Source organism: Coccinella septempunctata, chromosome 1 (genome assembly GCF_907165205.1).
Source record: "Coccinella septempunctata chromosome 1, icCocSept1.1, whole genome shotgun sequence".
In the NCBI taxonomy this organism is placed as follows: Eukaryota; Metazoa; Arthropoda; class Insecta; order Coleoptera; family Coccinellidae; genus Coccinella; species Coccinella septempunctata.
Genome location: NC_058189.1, coordinates 52,191,839 through 52,208,534, shown reverse-complemented (window position 1 = coordinate 52,208,534; position 16,696 = coordinate 52,191,839). Strand labels below are relative to the sequence as shown.

Here is a 16,696-nt window from a genome sequence, read left to right as displayed (position 1 = left end):
GTTAGTGGAATGCAGTTGCTGGCACTATAAGTTTCTCGAAAAAAGACGAAGGTAATGTGCCCCTATTTTCCCCTATCACGTTGGGTTTAAGAGTTGTAGTTCAGGTATCACCAATTTTGCCCACCCTGTACATTATACATACATAGAATTTCAAGAGTCTGATCTTGTTTGATTTGATGATTTTTTCATCTTACAATAATTCATAGTTCCATTTTTTTCACTCATAAATAGTTAATCGGAACCAAAACGTGGAAAGACCGTTGTTGGGTTCATGATTTTATATGTTTTTTCAAAGTCTCAAATGAATCTGTTGTCGGTTTCAGAGATTCATTGTTGGATTATGAGAAATAAAATATAATTAATAGAATTAATTTTTCAGTAAATAAAACACAGATTTGGCGAATAACGTCTTCAAAAAAAGTAGCTACATTTCAGACTACACCCAAATCCTCCGCCATTTTGCAACCACTGTATCAGAACTCTATCAAGACGATTTCTAGCGAAACTGTGGAAGCCGTCAAAGAAAAAATGCTCTAGGTATTATATTCCATATGCCCAATTTGCGTGAAACCCTTAAAGAAGTCTGAATTATTATTGGTTGCGTTTTATGTGTTTCCTGTTTCTGCCATCTTATGCGGAGTAATGTAAGTTATATCTAACTAACAGACGAATTAAGGATTCCTTCATGCCAGATAACTTTACAGACCCTTCGTTTCGCCTTTGAGTTGTACGCTGTGTTTGGAGGGAAAATTATTGGAACTAATCGGCATTTATTTTGAAATGAATGAAGGTATTAAAATTTTTCAAGGAAGATATTTGCTGGTTTTTATTCGTAATCGAACCATATTTCTATGTTAAACATTACTCGATTCTTCGTTTGAAATACTATTAAAATTTTTCATAGCAGAAAGGAAAATTTTTGCTTGTTTTTTGACTTTCAGAACATGAGATTATAAGACCAGAATTGTCATATCTACGGCCATGGTTAGGGTTCTTTATTCACGCTCGTATTTTCAACTTTATGGCAATTAGAAGGAGATAACATACATTCATACACGTAACTGTCAACTACATTTCCACTAGAAGTCTAAAATTTCAGTCTCTGTGTTCGGCCACTGTCAGTTTTTGTTGCATTCGATTCGGTGTAATTTAATTTATTATTTTTTCTCATTTACATTTATTTATGCATTGAAGTTTTCATTTTTACTTCAGTAATGACATCAAATTCCCCTATTCAATACGTACTGGTACTATACAATGATATCGGGATATTGATTCGTTTTATTATCATGTTATTCTTTTTACTTCATCTGACTAGTTTGCCGCTAAATGTTATAATAACCTATGATTTAGTAACTTCGATTTTGCAATATTGTCTTGTTTTATTATTGTATGTGAAATCTATACGTTTGACTAACTGCAATAATTCATATTTTGTACCATTACTATGGTTCAGTTTCTTATATATATTTCATGACTCCATCGATAGATTCCTATTTGTCCATTTGAACACTTCATATTGTTGATGTTTCTAAACTGAAAAATATTTAAAATTACATTAATATAAATATAAAATATGATATAAATTCAAATATGATTTCAAATAATTAGATGTTTTGATTCAATACTGAAACTTAAATTGCTAGAAGTTCATGGCCTTCTACACGCATTTGATTCGACAGTGAATCAAAAGATTCGAAGTGTTAATGATTTTAAGGATTCATCATAAAAGAGGGTCCCCGTTTATTTCCGTCTGATTACGATGCTCGGATTATAATTCCAGATTTTTCCGCATATAAGAGCTCGGGAATCTCCTTCCATTCTGATTACATCAAAGCGGAGGCGAAATAAAAATTAAAGTCGTAAATAATTTCGCAGTGCGCTTCCCCTAACGTCTCGCTTTCTGACGGTGTAACGATTCAAGGCCCGTCTGATTACTGAAATATAATTCCCCACCTAATTGGACGATTCTTGATTCACTTAATCATCAGGAGTTCAAGGGATTCATTGCACCGGCGAAAAGAGCATCCGGCTTGTTATTATTTATGGAGATGCGAAAGAGTCCGGAGTTTGGGAGTTTGAAAGTTTGGATAATATTATCCTATCAGTTAAAATATCTCTCTTGATGGCAAAGTTGGACTTCCGAGCTTAATAATCATGGCGTTCAGGGTGGCAGTAAATCTTCAACAATTCAGGTTGAGAAATCCTAAGCGCCAGCCAGCAGCCGTAAGTACGGAAGTTCACTTGAGATGTTTATCGGATGCAAGTGTGTGAACACGAAGTTTAATAGTTCATGTCCTAACTGAATTTTCATAAATCAAGCATTCAGCAGCAAAATTCAGAGAAATGAGTCGAAATTTACCTTCAACATTAGAAAACAGGTTGGAGGCAATTCTGCATGAGTATTTCCCTCGTCATGCTGTTATACAGGGCGTTTTCAAAGGCGTGTCTTCATCCTTCAGGATGAAAATAAACTAATTCACCAACAAGTGCCTGTATAAAACTCATAAAATGACGAAGATATATCATTGATCAAGTATATTTGTATAATACTTCCTTGATCTTGTGTTACTTTCATGATCAGAAAGCCACCTAAAATTGATAGTAACATACAGGGTGTTTCACCGGTGACGCGAATCTCGTTTACGTTTAAGCAGTATAATTTTCATTGTGCCATCCTTGTAAATAATAGAAAAAACTCTTTCAATGAAAACGTATTTTTTTTTAATTATATTTGTGCCTTTCGGTTGCTTTCATCATTTTACAATCCTTGCAATGTCCCCGGCTCTCAAATCCGAGTGATATAAAAGAAAATTCATATTGAATTTTCAAGGTGAGTTTTGACATTATTCAGGCGTTTTTTCCGTGTTTCGTGCATTATTTTTATGGTTTCATGCATGGACTGATAATTTAATCATTATTAGACTATGGTTTCATCACATAATATCTAAAAATAAATAAATTATTCGTCTATGCATGAAACCATAAATACAATACATATGGAGAGTAGAGAGAAGGAGAACGATCGCCGTACTAAAAATGTGTACCCGAAAACGGGGAACGTAGGACAGGAGTCGCTGCGATCGCTACGATTATAGATAAGGGGTGGGGATTCAAGCGTCAATTTTAAATGAACAGTCTTCATTTTATTTTAGGTTATGTGTCATCGTAGTTTTTTCTGATGATTCTTCAAATACCTTTCTTCAAATCTATATTAAATATATAGATAGATAAAGAATTATATTCAATAAAATATAGTCATATTAAGAAGGGGACTATGTTATCAGCTTTATTCATTCATAATAAATGACGAAATCAATGAAATTCAAAAGAAATCACTGATCAAAAAAATTGTACCTACTTTTGTTTATCATTGTTTATTGAAAACAGGTATGTTAGTTGGTTTACAGTAATCTTCAAAATTATATAAATTCGCAGTGAGGAGTAGTACACATAAAGACAACAAAAAGTAGCAATCTCAGATTCATCACTTAGGTATTAGAGTAGATTCTGTTTCCAATACTTAGCTGAGAACCGATATAAACCATATACAGGATACAGGGTGGCCATTTGAAAACGAAACAGACGAGATTACAGACGAAATAAATTTTTTCGATAGAAATGCTCGGACAGGTCGATTTCTGTTTCGAGGGGGACAACTTAAGATGTAGGTTATGGACGCATACCGCTTCTACCCTTGCTACTACAACTCTCACCCCCAATTTTTGAATAGGGAAGATGGGGTGAGTGATACCTCATTTGAAAGGTATTTTTATACTGATCTCAGCACAGTAATTTTTTTTTTCATTTTATGCATTAGTTCTCGAAATATTCTTAACTAAGTATTTGAAAATGAAGTGGTGTTTTCATGGCACTTGTAGTGTTTTTTTTGTGAAAAATCGACATTTTGAGCTTCAAAACAACCATGACTGTGGCTTCCTTCCTCCAATCCACTGACATAGAAATCTTTAATCAAGATGTCGAACAAACAAAGCGTATTACGAAGGAGCTCAATCTTGCTGAAACTCAATCTGAATTATCTTCGATACAATTTGCAGTATTTCCAATAACATGCGGTAACACTTGATCGATAGAAATCTCCAAAACGTCCAAATACGTACATATCTCTAATCAAATTACCAGGTAAGAAAATCAAATCATTAATGATGCCACAGAAATATTCCAGTCCCAATTCGTGAAACGATTTCCGACTTAATTATGAAGTGTTTTCTCAGTTGGCTTCAATAATGTTTTCATTTTGTTGATTATTGAATTCATATCTTTTTCAAAAAAATGAGAATCGATAATTTTTTATTTATTACGAACAGATCATTAAGTTGGCTCACTGGTTCTTTGACATGTGAATTATTCTTAGTTTTGAATCGAGACTTGTATGTGTTCTAATTCATCGTTCGACATGGTTTATTCAATTGCAGAGCGGGTGGAAATAATTTCACTTTTTTTTGCGAACAATCAATGTGCGAATAGAACCGCAGAATTCTTCAATCAGCGACATTTAGATAAACATGTTAATCTTGATTAAAGATTTCTATGTTAGTGGATTGGAGGATGGAAGCCACAGTTATGGTTGTTTTGAAGCTCAAAATGTCGATTTTTCACAAAAAAACACTACAAGTGCCATGAAAACACCACTTCATTTTCAAATACTTAGTTAACGATATTTCGAGAACTAATAAATAAAATGAAAAAACAATTACTGTGCTGAAATCAGTATAAAAATACCTTTCAAATGAGGTATCACTCACTCCATCTTCCCTATTCAAAAATTGGGGGTGAGGGTTGTAGTAGCAAGGGTTGAAGCGCTATGCGTCCGTAACCTACATCTTAAGTTGTCCCCCTCGAAACAGAAATCGACCTGTCCGAGCATTTCTATCGAAAAAATTTATTTCGTCTGTAATCTCGTCTGTTTCGTTTTCAAATGGCCACCCTGTATTATGATATGCCAAAATTATTCAAGAATATTCACTTCTATGCCATGTAGTTTTATTGGTTAGATATTCTTATTCAGAAAAGTCCTCACGAGGGATGACAATTTCGATTTCGTTTGTATGAATCCATCATCTTTTTGATATCTTCATCGCAAAAGTGCTCTTGACATACAAATTGATTCGGAGTCGATTCTTGAGGTAAGGTTTTTTCCAATTTTCTCTCAAAAAAGCTCTCGGAAATTTTATCTCTTCTCCTTTTCTTTCCGATGCCAAAACACTCTTACACTAGCGCACACTTCAACATTCCACCATGGTCATATGTTGTTCTCTTATCAAAAATCGAAAATGATAATATTCCTATCATCTGTCACCAGGAAAACAGTTCACTGTGCACTCAGCCAACTTCAACTAGTTTAAATCAAAATTTTGCCATCCCGTGATGGCCAGCGCGCCTGTTGGCAAAAACATGAACTACCATATTGGTACATATTTTAGGGGACAAAAAATCAATGGTCTCAAAGCAGCGATCGTTCTCCTTCTCTCTACTCTCCATAATAACACACGAAACATACGTCTGAATAATGTCAAAACTCACCTTGAAAATTCAATATAAATTTTCTTTTATATCACTTGGATTTGAGAGCCGGGAACATTCCAACGATAGTAAAATGATGAAAGCAACCGAAAGTCACAAATATAATTAAAAAAAAATACGTTTCCATTGAAAGAGTTTTTTCTATTATTTACAAGGTTGGCAAAAGTTCCTGAACTCGTCCATTGGGGCAATATTTTGAAAATGTTTTTGAATCTACAGGGTGTCTCAGGAAATTAGTTGAAACCAAATATATATTTTTTCTTATGGAAAACCCCCTATTTCCTTCAGATTTAGAAAACAAGTTGAAAATAAGACTAATTTTATTTGACATCTCATGTGTTCGAAATGAGACAACACATGACATCATATTTGAACTAAAACTTCGGTTCAATTTCAAATGGCTCACCTCGATATTAAAATTCATTATCTTTGAAAAATTGGCTGTCGAATGCAAAAATAAAATACGGGGTGAGCCATTTGAAATAAGTTTTAGTTTGAAAATGTCGTCAATACGTTGTCTCATTTCGAACAACCAGTAGCGTTTTGAATGATTATGGAGGATGCAGTGTTTATTTCCATTATTCTAGTATTTACAGCCCAAATTTCATTCCACTAAATTCATTCTATTCGAAGTTATCGAGTTTTTTCCGAGGCCCTCAAGTTTATGAAAAAGCGAAATATCTCAGAAACGGCAAATTTTAAGCAGATGAGATGTTGAACAAACTTAGTCTTAATTTTACCATGCTTTCTAAATCTGCAGTTGTTCTATTAGAAAAAACATATATAAGGTACCTACTACTTTCCCGAGACACCCTGTATATTCAAAAACAATTTCAAAATGTAGCCCCAATTGACCTTAATAATTCTGTATTGAAAAAAATTCGAAAATTTTACTGCTTAGGCGTAATCGAGATCCGCGTCATCGGTGAAACACCCTGTATAATGTCCAGTTTATCTTCGAAGAATAATCCGGCAGAGGGTTTTGTTTCGAAGTTTGAAAACTCCAATACTCACCAAATTCACCAATAAAATTGATCAAAATTATTCAAATTTGTCACCATGAGTTGTACCGAGAGTTGTGCAGGGTGTTCCAAATTCGTTATCCAGTGAGGGGAAACTAGAATAGAGCAAAACCGATGACACATTTCTGAGCTCTCTTTCGAATAAACAAAAAATGGTGAAACCGTAGCCTCCTACGATCCTTTGTTTTTGAGATAGTAGCAAAAAATAAGATTTTGACGATTTCGAAAAGTTTTTATAAGTTATTTGTCTTTGAAGTAACAGATCTGAAACTTGAGGCATTTTTCCATGTAGAATACATTTTCGAAATCGAATTGATGATGTTCTTCGAAATGGTGTGAATGTGCCTTCTATGTGTCTTTTAATGCCACTGGTGAAACCAGTGAAAAACACGAAATATAACAGTGGTAAGAAAATGGAGAAAATTCCGAAGATGGAATCTACGACAGTCATTTTGGTTTGTGTTGCGTGTACTGTCGCTTGTTGTCTACATTTGTAGACTGTGTTATTTATCATGTTTGACTCCTTTTGTTAATGTATTAAATATAATTTTCAGCCCCAAGGAAGTGGAAATATATCCACGAAACGTCGGAAAAGTAAGAAAAGTGTTTAAGTGTTTCAGTCTCCAAAAAGTCCTATAAATCCTGTTAACCAATATATACATGTTCTTTAAATATTTCTAGTGGACACAAGGACGGTCCTACGTGGGGGGGTTTAGAGGGTAATTATCCCCAGAGCCTCCAACGAATTCGATTTATTACATTTTATTTATGAAAAAAACTAAGAAAAAACAATATAATGATGAAATGAAAAGGAGATAATCCTAGTACAATTCACAGAAAAAAAGTTTTACAAATATGGGACTGTAAATGCTTCCTAGAGATACCTACAAGGTGTTACTTGAAGTATTAATTTAAAATTTTAATTGTTCATTCAATTATTAGCTCCCCTCCCAGAAATTCAGTCTAGGACCGCCCTTGAGTGGACACTATGAGTGAAACACCCTATGAGCCATCCCTATCGGGCTGACATTCACAGTAATGGATTCGAATTTTAAACCACAATTCTGAGAGATGTTCTTAGGCCATTATCATGAGTAGGTGCCCTCTGATATCAATAACAGCATTGAGTATTCAACCTAATACTTACATTATTGCTACTGTCGCTTAACATACATATTCGTATTTTATGGCACAATAGAAATCCAACTGGCTAGCTCTAGATATCGTAGATAAATACGCTCGATATACAAAAGCATTTTCCCAGCGAAATCTTGAGATATTTCGAAGGGTCTGACGTCTGATTTGAATATTTCAGAGAATTCCTCCTACTCTACGACTTCGTTCCGAATTTGAATTGGAGAAATCTTCTGGAATCGGCATCTTCGGTGCCCATATGTAAATACGAATTTGTATATGACATATTATAATCCGAATCCAATTTTCGGAAGTCGTGCGAGAGGAGGAGCTCTTTCAAACCCGCATCGGATGCTCGGACGTTCCTTTGAATTTCCAAGCTGACTAACATTCTGAGCGACAGATCTGGGTTTATTCTATAATAAATATCATTAGCCTTCGGGCCATCCAAATCTGTTTTGGAGGCGAGGACAAATAAGTTGGCCAGCGGACCCACCTTTGATGTGGATTCTCATTCAAAGTTGATCAGAAAATAGGAGATCCAGTGACTATCCAGCAAACATTTTCGGTCAGCATGATGCTGGCTTTACGTAAATAGACTACCCTTCATAACAAATCCCACAGTTTATTCTTCCCAAAAACTTTTGAGCCTTTAATTTGTAATTTGACAGGGACGTGTTTTGATGCAAATTTCACTTCCCCACTTTATTTTACGTCAAAAGTCACCCTTTTATGTTTGGGAGAAGTGAATATTCTGAAAGTCAAACCTTATTCAAAAGTAATAAAATAATATTTTTTGTCGGTACTCAACAATTAGGAACTTAGTTTCAATACAATCGCTCCCAATATTTTTTTAAATATTAAAAAAACTGGATACTTATTACTCGGACACCATTGATCAGATGTAAGAATTCAACATTCAGACCCTCAATACTCTTCAAATGGCATTTTTCTTCTAAGAGATTTCGACAAGGAATTCTTCATCAGTTGACCCAGACCAAAATTTCGATACCATTCACAACTCAAAATTCGAAAATTATACACATTTGGTCAAAATTATAACTCTCTCGTTCCTAGCAACAAGCGTACAAAAATATATCCCTAGATTTTTGGGAAAAATTTGAATCTTTTCACATTTGAGTACACTACAAATGAATGATATGTTTTTTATATCATTCTTCAAGAACTATCTCAATATAAAGAGCGACTAAAAAGTAACGCACAAAATTCCTATCTGCGGTATTTACCGTTTTTAAGAAAAACTATCGGACAGGTACAGGGTGGGCAAAATTCGTTGTCTACTGAGGGCATCTCAAGAACTATAGCAGCTGGAAGAAAACGGATGACACATTCCCGAGCTCTTTTTTCATGACTAATCCAAATCTGCCTATAATTTTTATATTTCGAGCTATAAAAAAAAATTTAGATTTTGACGATTCTGAAAAGTTCGCATAACTTTTTTGTCTTTGATATTACACATCTTAAACTTGAACCTTCTTAGACACTTTCATACGTAGAATCTACTGACAAAAGATTTTTTTCCAATTGAAAAATAACAAATTCAATGAAAGTTTGCATTTAAAAAATGAAAATTCACCTAACGATTCGAAATGAAAAAATATTTTGAGCTCATCAGTGGATTCTACGTGAAAAAGTGCCTGTAAAAGGTTCAAGTTTCACATTTGTAACTTTAAAGACAAAAAAGTTATGAGAACTTTACGAAATTGTCAAACTCAAAAACGAAGTATCGTAGGATGCTGCGGTTCTCACCATTCTTTGTTTCTCCGAAAATGAGCTCGGAAATGTGTCATCCGTTTTCTTCTAGCTGCTTTAGTTCTCGAGATCCTCTCAGTAGATAACGAATTTTGCCCACCCTGTACATTGTTATCCTAAATCAAGCAACTTTTCATTCAGAATTGAGGAGTTCTGCACCCTCGCTTCACTACTCTGCTTTCTGCTCCCAACGGGTTTGCACGCCAGCCAAGAATTGTACTTCCAGCAGTGGTACACCAGGACAATAACTCGGTTATCTTCAAAGTCAGGATGTTTTTCACGGTGCTGCATGGTTTTTCAGAATTGAAAAAAAGATAAAAACGGTCCGGAATGCTCACAGTTTCCAACGATGTCCCAATCCTCATTTTAGAATGAGGGTGGATTTCTACTAAAAACAATCATACTTCATTTCACGTAGTATATAAAAGTGCGCCAAATAACTGAAATTATAGAAAAGAGAGTTGATGGAAATTTATAGGATCACTATGAACCATTTCATCATTTTAGAAATAGTTCGACCTCTCGATTCTGTGCAGTTTATTCCGCAATAAGAAAAAGTATCGCAGGAAGAACAATTTTATTACCGCAATATAATCAGGATAAAAGAAAAGCGGAAAAGGGAATCACCGAAGACGACTCAGCTTACTTTTTCTTTATTCCATTAGGTTTAACTCGGAGTCATTAAAAACGATGAAACGAATAAAGGGGTATTTTTGTGGATTTTATGTCTTTGAATCGAATATATTGAATGGCACTACTTCGGAAACCTCCAATAGGAGATGCCTCGAAATAGACGTTGGATTAAATCCTCTTCACGGACAAAATTGAAGTCAAGATTTTAACCACACAGAAATTATAAATGAGAAAGTCAGTTCTGATTTTCTCTTCTTATTTTTCTTCCCAAGTATCGGATTTACGTCAATTTTTGTGGAGAGGATCAAAGCTTGTCGAAAAAGGTTTTGAAGTACTTTTTAATCTCATCGAACGATATTGGAGAGGAACGGCAGGCATATTGGTGGGAAAAAGTAAGGTTAACGAATATTAGCCATTTCTGAAATTATCTGAAATTCGAATTAAACGTTTGATGTCATTTGGTTCGAAGTTCGTACATTCGTACAGTTCCCAACATCGATTGGGAGATGAAGCGATGAAAAACCAATTTCGAACAGCAATCATTTGATTATAATTGATGAAGTGTTCATGATGAAAGCAGGAGGAAAATGTGTTTTTTTTCAACATTTCATAAATGTGCAAAAACAAACAATTTACTAAAAAACTAACGAGAAAGCTCCATGAAACAACCGGTGTGAACTTAGCAGCCACTTTCCAGCAGCCACTTCAGATCTAGCGGCCGTTTGACCAGTGGCGTCGGGTACTTTTTTTTTCGCGTACTGTGCTTACTGAAATCGGTATTAGGTCTCGGAAATGAATGAATTCTTTCAAAACTAGAGTGTTTATTCATAAGAAGATGATAAATACTATTTGAAAGATTTTTTATTCCACGAATGTTGAAGTGTCAGTACCCGCCATAAAATGGATATTCGAAATATAATCGAAAATAGGTCTAAAAAATGAAAAAAGGGTTTGAAATTCGGTGTATGTATTTATAAACCCTCAAGGAACGATATTCCAAGAGCTTTTTCATTTGCAGGACTTGGAAGGGTGAATTTCACCCCCTCTCCTCAGAGTCCACAAAATAATTCGAAAATAGGTCTAGAAAATGAGAAAAGGGTTTGAAATTCGGTGTATGTATTTATGAGCCCCCAAGGAACGATATTCCAAGTTCTTTTTCATTTGCAGGACTTGGAAGGGTGAATTTCATCCCCTCTCCTCAGAGTCCACAAAATAATTCGAAAATAGGTCTAGAAAATGAGAAAAGGGTTTGAAATTCGGTGTATGTATTTATGAACCCTCAAGGAAAGCTATTCCAAGAGCTTTTTCATTTGCAGGACTTGGAAGGGTGAATTTCACCCCCTCTCCTCAGAGTCCACAAAATAATTCGAAAATAGGTCTTAAAAATGAATAAAGGATTTGAAATTCGGTGTATGTATTTATAAACCCTCAAGGAACGATATTCCAAGTTCTTTTTCATTTGCAGGACTTGGAAGGGTGAATTTCATCCCCTCTCCTCAGAGTCCACAAAATAATTCGAAAATAGGTCTAGAAAATGAGAAAAGGGTTTGAAATTCGGTGAATGTATTTATGAACCCTCAAGGAACGATATTCCAAGAGCTTTTTCATTTGCAGGACTTGGAAGGGTGAATTTCACCCCCTCTCCTCAGAGTCCACAGAATAAATCGAAAAAAGGTCTTAAAAATGAATAAAGGAATTGAAATTCGGTGTATGTATTTATAAACCCTCAAGGAACGATATTCCAAGAGCTTTTTCATTTGCAGGACTTGGAAGGGTGAATTTAACCCCCTCTACTCAGAGTCCACAAAATAATTCGAAAATATAGGTCTAGAAAATGAGAAAAGAGTTGGAAATTCGGCGTATGTATTCATGAACCCTCAAGGAACGCTATTCCAAGAGCTTTTTCATTTGCAGGACTTGGAAGGGTGAATTTCACCCCCTCTCCTCAGAGTCCACAAAATAATTCGAAAATAGGTCTTAAAAATGAATAAAGGATTTGAAATTCGGTGTATGTATTTATAAACCCTCAAGGAACGATATTCCAAGTTCTTTTTCATTTGCAGGACTTGGAAGGGTGAATTTCATCCCCTCTCCTCAGAGTCCACAAAATAATTCGAAAATAGGTCTAGAAAATGAGAAAAGGGTTTGAAATTCGGTGAATGTATTTATGAACCCTCAAGGAACGATATTCCAAGAGCTTTTTCATTTGCAGGACTTGGAAGGGTGAATTTCACCCCCTCTCCTCAGAGTCCACAGAATAAATCGAAAAAAGGTCTTAAAAATGAATAAAGGAATTGAAATTCGGTGTATGTATTTATAAACCCTCAAGGAACGATATTCCAAGAGCTTTTTCATTTGCAGGACTTGGAAGGGTGAATTTAACCCCCTCTACTCAGAGTCCACAAAATAATTCGAAAATATAGGTCTAGAAAATGAGAAAAGAGTTGGAAATTCGGCGTATGTATTCATGAACCCTCAAGGAACGCTATTCCAAGAGCTTTTTCATTTGCAGGACTTGGAAGGGTGAATTTCACCCCCTCTCCTCAGAGTCCACAAAATAATTCGAAAATAGGTCTTAAAAATGAATAAAGGGTTTGAAATTCGGTGTATGTATTTATAAACCCTCAAGGAAAAATATTCCAAGAGCTTTTTCATTTGCAGGACTTGAAAGGGTGAATTTCGCCCCCTCTCCTCAGAGTCCACAAAATAATTCGAAAATAGGTCTAGAAAATGAGAAAAGGGTTTGAAATTCGGTGTATGTATTTATGAACCCTCAAGGAACGATATTCCGAGAGCTTTTTCATTTGCAGGACTTAAAAGGGTGAATTTCACCCCCTTTCCTCAGAATCCACAGAATAAATCGAAAATAGGTCTGTGGACTCTGAGGAGAAGGGGTGAAATTCACCCTTCCAAGTCCTGCAAATGAAAAAGCTCTTGGAATATGGTTTCTTGAGGGTTTATAAATACATACACCAAATTTCAAACCCTTTATTCATTTTTAAGACCTATTTTCGATTTATTCTGTGGACTCTGAGGAGAGGGGGTGAAATTTACCCTTTCAAGTCCTGCAAATAAAAAAGCTCTTGGAATATCGTTCCTTGAGGGTTTATGAATACATACACCGAATTTTAAACCCTTTATTCATTTTTGAGACGTATTTTCGATGTTTTTCTTATTATTGGAAATAGGGGTGAAATTCACCCTTCCAAGTCCTGCAAATGAAAAGGCTCTTGGAATATGGTTCCTTGAGGGTTCATAAATACATACACCGAATTTCAAATCCTTTATTCATTTTTAAGACCTATTTTCGAATTATTTTGTGGACTCTGAGGAGAGGGAGTGAAATTCACCCTTCCGAGTCCTGCAAATGGAAAAGCTCTTGGAATATCGTTCCTTGAGGGTTTATGAATACATACACTGAATTTCAAACCCTTTATTCATTTTTAAGACCTATTTTCGATTTATTCTGTGGACTCTGAGGAGAGGGGGTGAAATTCACCCTTCCAAGTCCTGCAAATGAAAAAGCTCTTGGAATACCGTTCCTTGAGGGTTTATAAATACATACACCGAATTTTAAACCCTTTATTCATTTTTGAGACGTATTTTCGATGTTTTTTTTTATTATTAGAAATAGGGGTGAAATTCACCCTTCCAAGTCGTGCAAATGAAAAAGCTCTTGGAATGTCGTTCCTTGAGGGTTTATAAATACATACACCGAATTTCAAACCCTTTATTCATTTTTAAGACCTATTTTCGAATTATTTTGTGGACTCTGAGGAGAGGGGGTGAAATTCACCCTTCCAAGTCCTGCAAATGAAAAAGCTCTTGGAATATCTTTCCTTGAGGGTTTATAAATACATACACCGAATTTCAAACCCTTTATTCATTTTTAAGACCTATTTTCGAATTATTTTGTGGACTCTGAGGAGAGGGGGTAAAATTCACCCTTCCAAGTCCTGCAAATGAAAAAGCTCTTGGAATATCTTTCCTTGAGGGTTTATAAATACATACACCGAATTTCAAACCCTTTATTCATTTTTAAGACCTATTTTCGAATTATTTTGTGGACTCTGAGGAGAGGGGGTGAAATTTACCCTTCCAAGTCCTGCAAATGAAAAAGCTCATGGAATATCGTTCCTTGAGGGTTTATAAATACATACACCGAATTTCAAACCCCTTATTCATTTTTTAGACCTATTTTCGATTATATTTCGAATATCCATTTTATGGCTGGTACTGACACTTCAACATTCTTGGAATAAAAAATCTTTCAAATAGTATTTATCATCTTCTTATGAATAAACACTCTAGTTTTGAAAGAATTCATTCATTTCCGAGACCTAATACCGATTTCAGTAAGCACAGTACGCGAAAAAAAAGTACCCGACGCCACTGGTCAAACGGCCGCTAGATCTGAAGTGGCTGCTGGAAAGTGGCTGCTAAGTTCACACCGGTCATGAAACAAGTATTTTTAGCAAGTTGTTGGTCCTCTTCTATACTGACACTGCGTTGGCATGCTCGAAATGTAAACTTTCTCAATACAAAACGTAAGTGATATCGAAGTTATAGATGTCTAACTTAGGCCATATTCCGTTTCATTTGCTGCTTAGTTTTAGATCATAATTATCACTATCACTTTGAAGAGAACAGCGGTTTTACAAATGATGTTCAATCTCACCCTTTACCTGTTCAGTAGTTGATAAGGGTAGTGCCGAAAGCATAAAGGTGGATTGAAAAAATTACGATAACTCTGATAAAAAAATTTCTTTAACTTGCCGTACAAGAAAGACGCAGAGCCCCCCCTAGCATTAACCACTTCGGGAGTTATTTATTGCCAACTGAAAGTTCTGCCCCACTTTGAAAACCAGATGTATCTCAGAAACGACCAACCATAGCTCATATTGAATTGAATTCCTGCTTTGTGACATCATCTATTCGTCATAAAACTATCTAGGGGGAGTCTGGGAGACTTGCTCAGGTAGGAGACTTGAACCACCTCAAATATTTCAATTCAAATTTCGCGCTACCGGTATCATAAATAGCTCGCGACATTCTCGTCACAAGGCACAACTAGTTGCGGCTTCATTTTGGCCGCCATCAGAACAGTTCGGGAGTGAGAGGGTTAAACGTGATTTTGTTGTTAGGAAGTAAGAAATTTAATTATTTTTATTTGTTTCTCATTTTTAAACGTCAGTTTCCAAAAACACAATATTAATCAAGAAAGTTTATTTTATCAAGTCACTAACTTGTAAAACTGACAGTTAACTTGCAAAATTTTTACAAGTTAGAAGTATATTTTACATTAGAAAATTTTGTTTTATCGTCATATATGTTGAAAATCATGGTACAATTGTTATTTCCAGTAACACAGATTTTTGATGATGAAAGAGTTGATACTGATGATGATGAACCATATGTTGACTCAGAAACTGCTGAACTCGAGCACTGCAGAACATTTGTACTCTCCTTACTACCAAATAATTTGCTAGACATTTCGATTTTTTTGTTGACCGAATCATCGACATAACTCATCGCAATTTCGGTGCTCTTCCACCCTCCTGCACGCTTTAGTGCTAAAATATCTCCACCCGAATCCGCAACCATAGTGGCTCCAGTTCTGCGAAAAGAGTGGCCGGTGTATAACTCTGGGTCTTTTAAACCTAAATATTTCGCTATTTGCTTTGGGACACCACCAATAGTGTGCTGGCCAGCATTAAGGGAAATGCACTTTCCATGTGGGTATGTCAAAAAAATCTTAGGCTTTCTGTTCCAGGAGGCCGAAGATTTACATATTTTCTGTATAACATGCAGGGCTTGAAGCTGCAGCCATCATCGGTTATGGTGAATCTTCTTGTTGTTAAATTTTTTGTTTGCCGCAATGTCACAATAACGTATTTTTCCATATCTTCTACATCATTCATGTTTAAGAAGAAAATTTCGTCACACCGACAACATCCAAAAATCCCAAATATTGATACAATTTTCGCCAGCAACCACTGGTCATCAGGAGCATGTAAAAGAAATTGTTCAGCCTCTTCTTTACTTGATACCTTGGCCTTTTTTGGCGTATAACGCTCATTTTCTCGTTTCAGAAACGCTATTACCTTTTGAAATCTGCAAATGACAACTAAACGTCATATTTTTCAATAAATTTTTTAAGGAAAACAATCCTGCGAACAGGGGCATTTTCTTTCATTTCCAAGCAGCTTTTCAGCATAGACCATTTTGCCCATAAAGTATAAGGGCTGAATCTAGCTGATAGTTGATTCAAGTAGACCAACAAAACATCTTCAGTTACCCCAATCACACTATTTTTGTTTTGCCACTTTTTGAAGTCGTCGTATTCTCGCTCGTACCTTGAAGCTGATTTTGCAGGTAATAAACTTGAAGCTACATTGCTGGCTGCCTCAATAATTTCTTTTGGTACATTCATTTTCGCTTTCGCCAAAACAAATGTAAAGAAAAATAAACAGACATGTTCATGGCAACGCTTCCATAGCTTACGACATTTGCGACAAATTATTGAGATTTTTTTGGAATTTATCTAACCTTTTTACAAATGAGAAACAAATAAAATATAAAACAATACA

General features: G+C 35.4%; 1 protein-coding gene across 1 annotated transcript in view; it reads left to right on the top strand.

The window, feature by feature from the left end:
- Positions 1-16,696, top strand: part of LOC123311818 (glutamate receptor ionotropic, NMDA 2B) — a 316,415-nt gene that overhangs the window by 61,564 nt on the left and 238,155 nt on the right. The window lies entirely within an intron of this gene.